A 14388-nucleotide genomic window follows, 5' to 3' on the forward strand; every position below is an offset into this window, starting at 1 on the left:
TGGAAACAGACTTCATGATGATGGTAGTTACACTTACTAAGCTGACCTATTTGAATACTACCTTCATAAATTATGTTTAGGTTGCATTAGTTTAAGGCCACTTGGACAATGCTAAAGCAAATGGTCGAATAAATCCGAGCACAAATTGCTTGATTGTTGTCAAATGCAAGAATTCAATTCTCGAATAGTAGTGAATATCTGTTCCATTTAGTAAGTTATCACAGTTTTGATATGAAACTTAGTCTTGTTTTGGGCAGAAACAAGTTCCTTATCATTGAAGATAGAAACAAGTTTTTTAAAATGTGAGAAGATGTAGAAGAAAAATCAAGAAATAAAGATAAAATAGCTAGTTGCACTGGAATTGCAAACTGATACATTGAGATTGAAGCTCGATATTGCATTATATAAAAAGGATTGCAATCTTTCCTCTACAGGTGTGTTTGGTTTATCTTTCACTAACATAATAGATTAATATTTAAAGAAAAAAACAGACACAACGGGATTGCATTTTTAGTAAGTATTTAAGCCTTTCTGAGTGCTACTGCACTTACCTCCCCTTCGTTGTTAATGCTGGAGTAACATACTTAAAATCATGACTTTTAAGATTTGTTTTTTCTGGAGAAAAGGTGAGGCGGCAAATTATGCCATTGCACGGGGCAACAAATTGCCTAGGGCCAGCCCTGATTATATGTATATACAAGACATGAATATACGATGACACAATTTGAAGTAATGCAGGGTGTTCCAAAATTAATATTAGGGTTTTGAAACTTTGTAGTATCTATTACAATTATAAATATTATATCAAATGAAAGAGCAACTGAAACAGTTTTGTACGCACGCATGTACATGCATTGTTTCTTCTGTCTGCCGTTAGAAAGAGCAAGTATCAAAGATGGAGACTAGAGAGCAGAAAGCTTTTTGTGTTTTAATAAAGACTGAATCTGTACAGTGCAACCGTCTGTGTGAAGAATATTAAGGAGAGGCTTGCAACTACGTCTTTATCGTTTGCAGTTGCTACAGGCTAAAGCCTACAGACTGCGGTTTACGTGCCAATTTCGCAAGAGAAATATTTCTGCATAACAATGAAGATTTTCTGTGATAAATCGTTTTCTGATCGTGTCGTTTTCAGTGATAAATCGACGTTTCACCTAAGAGCTAATGTGAACACTCATAATGTTTGCATCTGGCCGTTAGCAAATCCTCAGGAGATGGTACAGTTGAAACGAGACTCCCCTAAATTCAATGTGTTTCGGGCCATATGGCGGAAAGTTTATGGGCCTTTCTCGCCTATCGACTAGATGTGTGCCGTGTGTGACGAATGAATCTCACATTGAATACTTGTAGCAAAGACTGTGAGGTGTTCTTTTACTTGATGCATTACTTATAATTGTACGTAAAATGTAATAAGTACTACGAAGACTTAAAACCCCAAAATTTATTTTGAAACACACTGCATTTCTCACCAACAGTTTTGGAACTAAGATGTAAAAAGGAGAGAAAATTTTCCTTATAAAGTTATGTTTACAACGATATTATTATTAGTCGAGACTATAACTGCAACAATAACACGAGTTAGTAGTCAAAAAAATGTAATCAAATGTATACTCGGTGGCCCAGGTGGCCAAAGTGGCACACACGGGTGTTTCACTTGTTTAATCCGCTCCTGTGTGGACACTAATTAAGATATCGGGATATTATTCTTCCAAAATATGGTTGGACTATAATTTCTCATATTAATTTCTTTTTCTTCTGGTGTCGAATTTCCTTCTAAAATTTCACCCCAGTCAAAAATTCGAGAATTTTCTAATTTCGAATTTCCTTTACTTCTTTTTTCCCTTAGCTTCCTTCATTGTAGAAAGACATCTTTAAGACTTGCCAGGTAGATACCTCGTATGGATACATAACTGTTGACGTCAATTGGACGGGCCTACGTGCAGTGTTGCAATTAGGGAAATTAAAATTATCCTATATTTGGGGAAAATTAGAAATTTTTGTTTATAAATCCGTACCTATCCGTCCGAGTGCAAGTCAACTTACGCCAATCGAACATTTGTCCTTACTTAACAAACGCAACTACAGATCGTTACAACGGGGTAATTAGGGGGCGCACGTAAAATTCGTATTTAGGTTCTAACCCTTGATTTTTCTAGTTTTTCCCTACTTTTCTGTTTTTGGTAATTAGAAGCTTTGTTCCTTAAATATCGCCATAATACTTGTAGGATATATTAGTGGTGTACCAATGTTTAATTTAACATAGTTTGCGTCTGTCTGGTAGCAGTGTTGCCAGCTACAGAAAATTTTAATTCCAGATTTTAGGGGGAAATTTTGGAAAAAATATATGTTTTGTCTCTATTATTTCCCCCTTGTTGGCTATATCGGAACAAACGTACTAGTATCTGCTCGTCTCGTCTTTGCTCTACACAACGCACTATAGAAAGTTTCAATAGGATAATTAGGGGAAGTACAGTTGATGTTTACAGTAGACCTTGTTCTCTAATTGGAAAAATAACTGATTTTTTTAAAGGTAGAATGAGATATTTTTTATGGACATGCTTACTTTATTAGATATCGTCACAATACTTGTAGGATATATTAGAGGGATACCTAAGCTTATTTTAAGATAGTTTGTGTGTGTCTGTTAGTAGTGTTGCCAGCTACAAAAAAATTTTAATTCCAGATTTTAGGGGCAAATTTTGGAAAAGAAATCCTTTTTTATTTGTATTATTTCCTTCTTGTTGGCTACATTCGAACAAACGTACCAGGGTCTAACAGCCTCATCCTTAGCCTACACAGCGCACCATAAAAAGTTTCACTAGAATAATTAGGGGAAGTACAGTTGAGGTTTATAATAAACCATGTTCTGGAAATGGTAAGAAAATGGTGAATTTCTGAGGTAAAATGAGATTTTTTTAAATTTCATGTTTACTTTGTTATATATCGCCATGATACTTGTAGGATATATTCTTGGAGTAATACGGTTTATTTTCAGATAGTTTTCGTCTGTCTGATGGCAGCGTTTCCAGCCAAAACAATTAATTCCCGCTATTAGGTGAAAAATTCGGAAAATTTCCCTTTTCCCCTCTATTATTACCCTCTTGCTGGCTACATTGAAACAAACGTACCACTAACTGAAAGCTTCCTCTTTGCCCTACAGAACGCACCATAAAAAGTTTCAGTAGGATAATTAGAGAAGTTGTAGCCCCGGCATATTTGATGTTTGCTTCTGAGGCGTAAAAAGTGTAAAAATTTCATGTGTATGACAGAATTTTTTCTTTCCCTCTTTGAATCAAAGCCAGCGACTTCAGGACTTCGCTGTACCTTGTCAACACACCAAAGATTTGTTTAGGTGACTTGAACCCATATAGCAGTAGTGGTGCTAGATACAAAAAATTTTGAAATTCGATTAGGGAATTTTTTGTAAATTTTCACCCCTACATTTCCCTCAATAATTTTCCACCAGTTGGCAACACTGCAATACAACTTACACCAAAAAATAGCCACATCCATTTTCTAAAAAACAAGGCCTTAATCATATCAATCGAATGAATAGTTTTTTAGCAATAAGTCACTAAGTGGAAATGTAGGAAAACGCCAAAAATGACCTGGGGCCGAAAGAAATAATCACACAATTTTGCTCGTATAGGTACAAAGAAACAAACGATTTTTAAGTTACGAGGGCTTCGACTCAAGTTCTGTTGATTATTTCAATAATCTGCAACATAAATCAATAAATAATAGTTGCCAGAAAAAAAACAGACATTTGAAAAAAAACATGAAAAAGAACGATGTTTTTTATTGAAAAAAAAACTTCACAGAAAAAAAACCGTTTTTTTACAACACTAAATAGCAGAACACAAAGAATACAGAGAAACAAAGCGTCTGTATAGTTCCTCCAGTATTGCCAGATCAGGGACATTTTTGCCCCAAATAAAGTGAATATATTCACTATTATAACGTTATTTTTATAGATGGATATAAATCAAAAACCAGCACTAATATTCGATTTTCGCTTTCACATTCGTGATCAGCACTACAAAATCAATGAGAATTAGGCAATTTTGTTCAATTTACATTTTCATTGTTGAACAGTGTAACTCAGTTAGGTTAGAATAATGAATTTGGTATGACCAAAATGTGTGAATATTTTGCCCAAAAGCATGTTTCAGCCTTAACGCTCGTAGATAGAGTCACTGACCCCACAGAGCAGGGTAACTGCTTAATTTCTTTCCCCTTGATTCAAAGAAAGTTAAATGGCGATAGAGTCACTGACCCCACAGAGCAGGGTAACTGCTTAATTTCTTTCCCCTTGATTCAAAGAAAGCTAAATAGGCGAAATGGAAATTATGAATTAGGGTAGAGGGATAAATACAAGTTTAGGAATATTACATACACAAGAAGTCTGCAATAGTGGTTCATCACGCAATATGCTACTTGCAGATATTAATAAATATTCCTCAGTAATAAAGCACTCTGAATTCGTGAAATGACGGAGACCCAGGGCGAAATCATAAAAGGATTTCCTTAGATCTGTACTCTTTGAAGTGAAATGAAATGAAATGAAATCTGTGAGTTTTACGTCCCACGGTTATGCCGGTTAGGCTAAAGGAGACGGTGATGATGAGTAATGAATGAAATGGTGGAATGAAGAAAGTGGGAGGAAACGGGAGAACCCCGAGAAAACCCCCCACACGGTGTTTGTCCACCACAAAGTTCACTTGGCGGGGGCTGGGATCGAACCCGGGACCCCAAGCTCTACCACTGAGCCACCGCGGCCCCATTCTGTACTCTTTGAATGAATTATAAATGCCCATTCATAATGAAGTGTACAAGAATAGGTAAAATGAAGACAACAGCAAAGTATTGCTACAGTGGTTAAACCCTTAAGAAACGTATGCTAACCAGAAAAAATATGCAATGAAACAAACTGATACTAGTAACATTTGTAATAATTCCAATGTATCCCATTGTATCAAATATTCTGTTGCGCTTTTCTAAGTATCGCTTTTTCCTTGGAAAGTTTAAAAGAACAGATTTCTAAGTTAAGATAACCAGAAATATTGTGATTAAAAAAAAAAAAAAAAAAAAAAAAAAAGAGTATATAATTCCTACATTATGCCTTAGAGAGAGAAAAAAATACAGTATAGATTATTTGAACCTCTAAACTAATGTAATTTTATTAAAAGAAGTACATCTGGTCACCTTAGAGCAAGTAAGTTGCAGTACAACCAGATAATAAATTCATCTGAACTTTCTAATAAAATCCAAACGCCTGCTAGAAAGTAGGTTACAAGCCAGGATTGATTTACCAATAGCTTATGTAAAGGTCTCTAATTTGACAATTTCCGTATTATCCCTCAAGGTTTATAAAAAGTGATTTGTTCTCTTCCAAAAAAATTTCGATGGATCTTTTATTTGATGTCACGTACCGCAAACCGTACAGAAGATACGATAAGAAGGCACGAACACCGCACAACTTTTAAACTTCATCCCTTTCAAAAACTGTTACGGAACCACTATCTGGTCAAACATGAAGTACCACTTCGAATAGCAGAGGATAATGTGAAACTATAATCGTTCGCTTTTCGCCATTCATTTGATCTTACTCTGCAATATAAATGACTACGACAATATTATTACATATTATATATCATTTTCATAATCGCTACCTTTGAAATATATAAAATTATCAGCAAAATTTATGCATAGTCGAAAAAAAAGTCTTTCAATGGATTTTTATTGTACGTATAATTGAGCAACGAAAAGTCTGCATACCATATTTCAAACACGTGAATTAGCAAAGTAGGTGTACCTCGATGCTAAGTTTCATTCATATCGGATGAGTCTCATTGAACTGGTATGATATATATACAGGGTGACTCGTAATTCCTAATGATACTGTTTGGGAGTTGAAAGTAGACATCAAAACGAACAACAAAATACATGGACAAAAACTTGAAAGCAGCCTCGTTTACGAGTTATGAGTCTGAGAATTTTGCGACTTGGAACTTTGACACGCTATAGCACAAAGACGAATGCCCTTGACACAGTCAGTGTGGAAGTGATACGCGTAGTATCCAAAAATATCAAAATCAAACCTTCAAAACAATTGTGCAAAGGATTACCCAAAGGAAGTAGTGGATTACCGCTTATGTTTGCAAATAAAGATCGGTCAAAATGAACTGTAAAGGAAACAGTATTTAATACTGAAGTAGAATTCGTCTGTGCCATGTGGATATTGTCAGAATCAAAGATGCATCATGGAGAATTGTAGGCTTGCTATGCGTGGTTACATAACTACTGAGTAAACAAGCTGTAACCATATCAGAAACAGTGTATTATTGAAGGTGAGACTAATTTGTTATCAATGCATGCAACGTTTCACTCTCCATTGGTTCTAGAAACAAATACGGAGTGTAACCTGTCGTACGCACCCTACAGCGGAAATAACATACGGTTTTGGAATGTTTGCACCAACCAACACTGCATGGAGTGATACGTGAAAGACAGTTAGGATGTCTGAAGGTCTATTCACCGTGTGTTCGTTAGTCCTATAAAAGTATGCTGAAGCTATGACCTAACAAAATAGTATACTACAGAGTAGGACGCATTCCAGTATAAAGGAAAACAATAGTGGGAAGCGAACCCGAGACCCCTTGGTTAGAAGGCAGTGAGCGCTACCACTCGCCCACAAGGGACACGTGAAACAATGAGTAGCATATTTCAAGCGTCGTTTCAAAATTGTACGAAACCGAATTCTATCTCGTCTGTCTTAATTCGTTCTTGCAGTTTGGGTTTTAACAATAACGTTCGGTCACTTCCTAGGCGCACTCTCAGAACAAGAACCACACGTCAAAACTACATTCTATATGATTTATGGCCTTTACGTATCGAAAGCTCAGGGCGGGATAGATGAAGGCCAATGATTTGGAAAGCAACTGCCCTGGCATTTCAGAAGGTATCGCAGCATTTGTCTAGTGAGAGTGACCAACAGCAGGGAAACTTTCCGTCAGGATGGTCGGCAGGAGTAGGGGTCATCGTGCATACGCTAGACCTACATATATACCACGTGACAGGAAGACACACAAAGTACTTCATGCACTTTGCATATCACTCAATGAAGTTTTCTGGTAATGCAGATAGCGTACGTCGAAAACACAAAGACGGAAACATGCGAGAATTATCATTCAAAGTTGTCACGAGATACGCATTATTTATTACACGCTGAGCCAAAAACACAATTTGCCATCTTTGCTGTTAGTCATAGAATGAGTGAGTGTGTGTGTGTTCGACGTAACATACTAAGAGAGAAAAGAAGCAGACAACACAACACCTTTGTGAACTGCAGGACTACAAGTAAATAGGTAGGAATAACGTGTCCAATAAACAATTCGTATGAAGTTGACCTTCCGAGTGCTTCACATGTCTAATTCTGATTCTGACTTCGTATCCTGTTACCAGATTGTGTATCTATCAACAAAGGCAGAAAATTGATACAACGAAGACATTTTCTCGCATAGTTTTCCAACTGGCGTGTATGAAGTAAACGCTGCCAACCCCTGCACATGACATGACGTACACCTATCAGTACTATCTTCCCTACATTAAATAGTTTGCTTTGTGATTGTGGCCACCCAACGGTCTCTCTTGATCTAATCGTGCAATTTATTGCAATGGCCGAGTTAACGTTTGATGAGTATGCAGAAATGCTACTAATTTATGGCAAAGCCCATCGTAATGGAAAAGTGCTTGTCTTTACGCCTAGCGCTTTCCACATCGTCAAGGGCCGTCGCGTACTATCTTTACCAGGCTAGAACGTCGGCTTAGGGCAGGAGCGGATCCAGGACGGACTTCTGTGGGAGGGGGTTGTAATACTGCTACTTACAGGTACTTTTAAGAGCTCCAAACGCCCCCCCCCCAGAAGAGGAAACTTTCTTATTTCGTATATAAATAAAACCCATCCCAGAGTTTGAAGCTCTTAAAAGTAGCTGTAAGTAGAAGTATTACAACCCCCCTCCCACAGAAGTCCGTCCTGGATCCGCTCCTGCCGTAAGCCGACGTTCTAGCCTGGTAAAGATCCCCCCCCCCACACCGGATCCACCCCTGGCTTAGGGAGACAGGTTTCTTCACAGTCAACAGAATCAACTATGGCGTTCCGAGGCTTGTAGATACCCGCTGTTTGAAGAAGTACTTCAATGCGTGGAAGAGGATCCCTCGACGAGCACATGACGCATGGCACATGACTTGCGTGGGAGCAGGGCAACTGTTTGGCCTGTTTTACACCACGAACACCTGCATCCATACCATCTTATGCGAGTTCAAATGCTTCGTCCAACCGATTCTGAGACATGTGTAAACTTCTGTCAATGGATTCTTCAAAGCTGTGAAGAGGATCCTGCATTTTTTCACCAAATACTCTTCACTGACGAGGCGACCTTCTCTAGGGATGGTGTGGTTAACTCTCACAGCAGCCACATGAGGGTAGCAGAAAATCCTCATGGTGTTCGAAAGAGTGCATTTCAGGAACAATTCGGTATGAATGTATGTGCAGCCATCATAAGTGGACGTTTACTTAGATCCTATCTTCTCCCAGCACGTCTCATCGGTGCCAACTACTTAATCTTTCTGCAGGAGATTCTGCCGAAGTTATTAGAAGAAATTCCTCTTGGAATCCGACAGCAGATGTAGTTTCAACACATGGTCCTCCTCTCCACTTCAGACGGGCTGTCCTAGACAATTTAAATACATCCTTTAGACAGCAATGGATGATGAATAGTGATCCAAGAGCATGGCCAGAACGCTCGCCCGACCTGCCGCCATTGGATTTCTTTCTATAGGATTACATGAAGACTTTGCTGTATGAGACCCCGGTGGAGTCTGAGCAAGATCTCGTGGCACATTGCAGCTGCGGGTGAGGAAATCCGAGACATGCATCGCTGTTCGTGGGCGTAGCTTCCACTTGCTCTTGTAGCACAATTCTCTTTACGCAATTGACTCCCGACTTGCATCTGTTGGATCATCACAATGCGTACTCATCGGTTCGAACTTGGTAAGTGTCACGTACTGATCTAGAAACCAGTGTTTTCATTGTGAGTGTTCAGAACGTTTTGTATTGTAAACATACTTGTAGTATTGTGCCACTGTCGCATGGACCTTAATGTCCGCCACAGGTTTTCGCAGTGGTGGTTGAATGTGCAAGGAGGGCACAATTGAGTAGTACTGGTCGCTTCCCACTTGTTTTCCTTTATACTGGAATACGTCCTGCTCTGTAGTATACTATTTTGTTAGGTTATATTTCCAGCATACTCTTGTACGATTCACGAATACATGTTGAATACTCCTTCAGACATCCTAACTTACTTTCACATACGTCCTAACATTCAAAAGATGTATGTCATTTCCACTGTAGAGTGTATCAGTAATCTACATATCATGTAGACGACAGTTCGGTACACATTAATACAGGACGTAGAACATACCATTTTGTGGGTTTAGCAACAAAGCGTTACAAAAAAAAAAAATAAAAAAAGACACCGTACTTGTTTCTACTACTATCAATGGAGAATGCAACGTTGCATGCATTGATAAATTAATCTCACCTTCAATAATACACTAATGTTTCTGGTATGGTTACAACGTGTCAACCAGTAGTTATGCAACCACTAATAGCTAGGTAAAAAAGAATCGGAAGATAGAATCTAGGTGAATCATCCTGTTCCTATTTTCCCGAGAAATTTTCGTCTATCTTACGTTGGAAGGCTTGGCGACGCCCCTAAATGTCACACATAAACAAACCATACCTCGTTGGAAACCTTATAGAACAGGCATTTCAGCAAAGTAACTTTCGTGTCTCTCGGACCAAACTAGAAAAAGAAGAAAGTCAAAATTTTTGCGAAAAAATTATTTTTTTCCAAATTTGTCCGACTATGGCAACATTGGTATTTGTCGTACGGAAGGAAAAAAATCTCACATTTACACCAGACATTGGGAACAATGATATAAAAAAATGACCGGTTTAGGTACAATAGGAATGGAGAAAAAAATTCTGAACATCCAACCTACGTGAATCATCCTGTATTTTGCTGGAGAGATTGTGGTATACGCTAACATTGGCAGGCTTGGCCTCGCTCCTAATTGTCACAAACATATCAGCTATACCTCGTTGGAAAGCTTATGGAACAAACATTCCAACAAGGTAACTTTCGTGTCTGTCGGGCCAAACTAGTAAAAGAAAAAGACGAAAATGAAAATTTTGGAGGGAAATAAAGTTTTTCGAAATTTGTCGGACTATGGCAACCTGTTGTTTGTCGTATATTTCTCCCATTTATCCCTGTTATTGTGAACAATTCTGCAGAAAATAAACCGTGTAAGTGCAGTCGGAATGCAGAAAAATTTATCTTACTAATGGCGGAGAATAAACTCGCATTGGTTCACCTAACATTGTTCGTCGAAAGATCATTGCTTTTCTTTCCTTTTGCTTCGGCAGGAAGATTTTGGACTTGAAAGAAATGTATTGCATATTTACGACCCTTAGATTCAACTGATAACTATAGCTGACCTTGACCAGGCTAAAAATAGAACGGTGCGTTCTGAGGTGATAACTGTTTTCCTTTCGCTCTCTCTCTCTCTCTCTCTCTCTCTCTCTCTCTCTCTCTCTGTGTGTGTGTGTGTGTGTGTGTGTGTGTGTGTGTGTATGTTTGTTTGTTCAATAAGTTACCTTGTTGGAATATCTGTTCTATAAGCTTTCCAACGAGGTATAGCTGATATGTTTTTGACAATTAGGAGCGTGTCCAAGTCTGCCAATGTTAGCTTATACCACAATCTCTCGAAAATATACAGGATGATTCACGTAGGTTCGAGGTTCCGAATTTTTTTCTTCACTCCTATTGCACCTACATCATTCATTCTTTTTATATCGTTGTTCCCAATGTCTGGCGTAAATGTGAGATTTTTTTTCCCTGCGTACGACAAATAACAGCGTTGCCATAGTTCGACAAATTTCGAAAAATTTAATTTTCCACCCAAAATTTTTACTTTCGTCTTCTTCTTTTACTGGTTTGGCCGAGACACACAAAAGTTACATTGTTGGAATGGCTGATCTATAAGGTTTTCAACGAGGTATGGTTTGTGTGTCTGTGATAATTAGGAATGTCGCTAGGGCTGTCAACGTTAGAGTACATTACAGTGGATATTGAATAATATACAGGATGTGTCACGTAGGTTCGAGGTTCCGAATTTCTTTTTCCATTCGTATTGAACCGACGGGTTTGACTTTTGTGTATCCTTGTCCCAAATATCTGTCGTAAATGTGAGATTTTTTTTCTTGCGTACGATGAATAACAATGTTGCCAGAGTTCCTCAAATTTGAAATATTTTTTTGTCTTTATAAGAAAATATACAATAAGAAAAGGAATAAATTCAATACCCCTCCTATTCACCCCTCTCAAGCCCAAGTCATGGACTGGGTGTTCATTTGTCTCTATGGATGCCATTTTTTATCCTTGTAGCTCCATCTGGGGGGGTACCTCCCCCAAATTCTGAAGGGAGAGGGAAAGCTATAAACACCCAACTTTGCCCCCTCCCCCTTCACAGCGGGACCCATTACATGAATGATATACACAGGATTAGAAAGTTCCATCCTTTCTGAAGAGATACATACCAAAATCATATCTCTAGGTTAATTAGGAACTGAGCTAGAGAGGTTTGAATTGCTGGCTCAAGGGTTGAGCCGTTCGTCCTGGAAAGGTTAATACAACAATATTTCATTAATCAAGAAACTCTGCAAGTGATTCAGCAGATATATATTCAACGTCTGCAAACTACACAACAAAGCATGGAGTGATGTATGTTAGACATCACTGCAAGACAAGAAAATAATCACATGTCATAAATATTGTACGAATGTACACTCATGTCCAAAATGATTATCGCATATCTATAAGTTTCTTCTTGTAAGAATATAATTTGATAATGATTTTCCAGGGTACTTTTAATACTGATACCATGTGTATAATGGAGAAATGTATATTTGTGGAAAATTTCATAGGAAAAGAATTATAAATACGAAAATTAGAATGAGTAAAACAAAATGTTGCTAAATGACAAGCTTTATTTTCGTTTTGTTGTTCTTATTTACTGATGTTTCGACATGAAATTTACCACATACATGTCTTTGCCGATTATACACATACTAACATTATAAGAAATATAGGGCGAATTCGTTATCACCTACAAAAACATATTTATAGACATGCGACAATAATTTTGGACATGAGTGTACATAAACGCACTGAAATGTCAACGAGCTGGACATATTTCAAGAATTCTGGATTGGATACCAAAAGACTTACGAACTGTTGTCATACAAAGTCTGTGACGTAATCATAATCCATGGAAGTAACATGGAATAGAATTGTTTACAGGTAGTGTGCACAAGAGTTGGAGAGATCATCCAGCAATGGATTGACAATGGTTATTACTGATGGAAGTTAAAATGAGAAAATGAAAGAACGAAACAACGACAAAAATATGTTAGGTCCTTGTATTTAATTTCTAAAAGATATATATATTAAGGTTGAAACTTGCTTTCTAATGGTGCTTGTATTTAACTTTAAAATATGTATGTAGTAAGGTGGAAGCTTGCTTTCTAATCTAATAGACCATATGGATTACCTACAATTCATTAAATCATCCTTATTACGTGTTCCATAAGAAAGATTTAGTACAACTGCTCAAAATATGAACTCCAACTGCAACAAGGTTTATTGATATTCATTGCTACTGAGAGTCTGATTTTGCCAACGATTTCTTTATGGTAGAATGTGTGCGAGCTCGCAGCTGTGTGATCCCCTGGATTTTCCCTGTCGCGTTAGGAATTGACTCAACGAGCATTTCCCATGATGATGAATAGACAGCTGAGGAACCCAGATTGTCTTCCACGAAGTCCAAACATAACTGCTTCTAATTAATATTATGAGGGTTTGACAAAGACGGAAGTGTATCTAGCGGGTACGTGAAATTTCTTCTTACGTTTTTGTTGTGTAGATACAACTGACAACAACACGAACTATAACTAATATACTAATATACAGTGCCATCGCAACCTATGTCCACCTGCCAACCCTCTGGTAGAAAATGAATCTCACATCAATAAAAATCCACAGATTCGGAGTCGAACTGTTTACCGGTTAAGGCTTTCAAAGCTTCCACATCAAACAATTTCTGTGCGATGGAGTTCTGCAAAAAATGAAATCGGTAATGTAGCTGGCCCCTTTGTTGGCAATGCTCTTCACAGTTTATTCAACTGTTCATAGTAGGAGTGAATGGTTTGATTAGGGGGCTAGAATGTTCCAGGGAATAATTTCTTTGACATCCCACCACACACTAAATACTTTCTTACGAATAGGATGTAATTCTGGTTCGGATTTAATTTTAACAATTCAGAAATGCAAAAGATTAGTACTCCATTTTATGTTTCGGTCCACAACCCCTTCTCAACCCTGTACGAATGATTTGCAAGTATTGGCCTCTTTGAACCGAATAATAATCATAATAAAGGTTGCGACGTGCCTCCCCTCGTTCATTTGTATTCATCTTACATAGAACATGATCGAACATTGTGTTGAAACGCAGTGCTATAAACACTATTTAGACTACTGTCCTGTAGCAATAATCTTGGTAGCCTTTGTTTTCACCCCAACTTGTCGAAATCTGTGCAAACGTCAACTGCCTCATTTTCAAGGCAACCAAAAATTTTTTTGCCGTTTTCAATGCCCCATTAATCATACACTAATTGAGGAAACGAAATGACGCACGTACCTGCCAAGCGATCGGGACTTAGTCTAACATCGACCCTCAGTAATACAGGCAAGCTGCGCACATACATCAATCATAAATGTCCAAAAGAAATGGAGGTAACGAAGCAGCTTGTTCACGTGTGTAAGTTGTATGACTTTAAAATCGGCCTGTCCGCTGGCGCATATCCCAGGTATTTGGGAAGAATGCTGTGAACGAACACACCGCCAGGCACTGATTCCAGAAATTGCATTCAGAAGATGTGAAACTTTCGGATGAATCTCGCAGTGAATGGACACGTGTGTTGGATGACGAAACCCTAAAACCAGCTATCGAGGAAGACAGTGGTCTAACGCATGATGAACTTGCAGAAAGGTTCCATGTTTCCGCCGAAACAGTCTGCATGTACACGGGTTAGGGAATTCATACAAGTTAAGCAAGTGGGTGCCTCATACATTGTCGGCAGCCAACAAGCAACAAGTGACATCTTGTTCATTCGGCATCTCCTCTCTGATTGCTCCTCTTTGATCGCCTGTTCACTTGTCGAGAAGTGGGTCATCTATAATATTCACAAGTGTACCACATATTGGTTGT

General features: G+C 38.2%; 1 protein-coding gene across 49 annotated transcripts in view; it reads right to left on the reverse strand.

Annotated features, from left to right (window-relative positions):
- LOC145686312 (uncharacterized) overlaps positions 1-14388 on the reverse strand; it is a 955404-nt gene that overhangs the window by 507083 nt on the left and 433933 nt on the right. The window lies entirely within an intron of this gene.

Source organism: Thermobia domestica, chromosome 5 (assembly GCF_964235325.1).
Source record: "Thermobia domestica chromosome 5, izTheDome1.hap1.1, whole genome shotgun sequence".
In the NCBI taxonomy this organism is placed as follows: Eukaryota; Metazoa; Arthropoda; class Insecta; order Zygentoma; family Lepismatidae; genus Thermobia; species Thermobia domestica.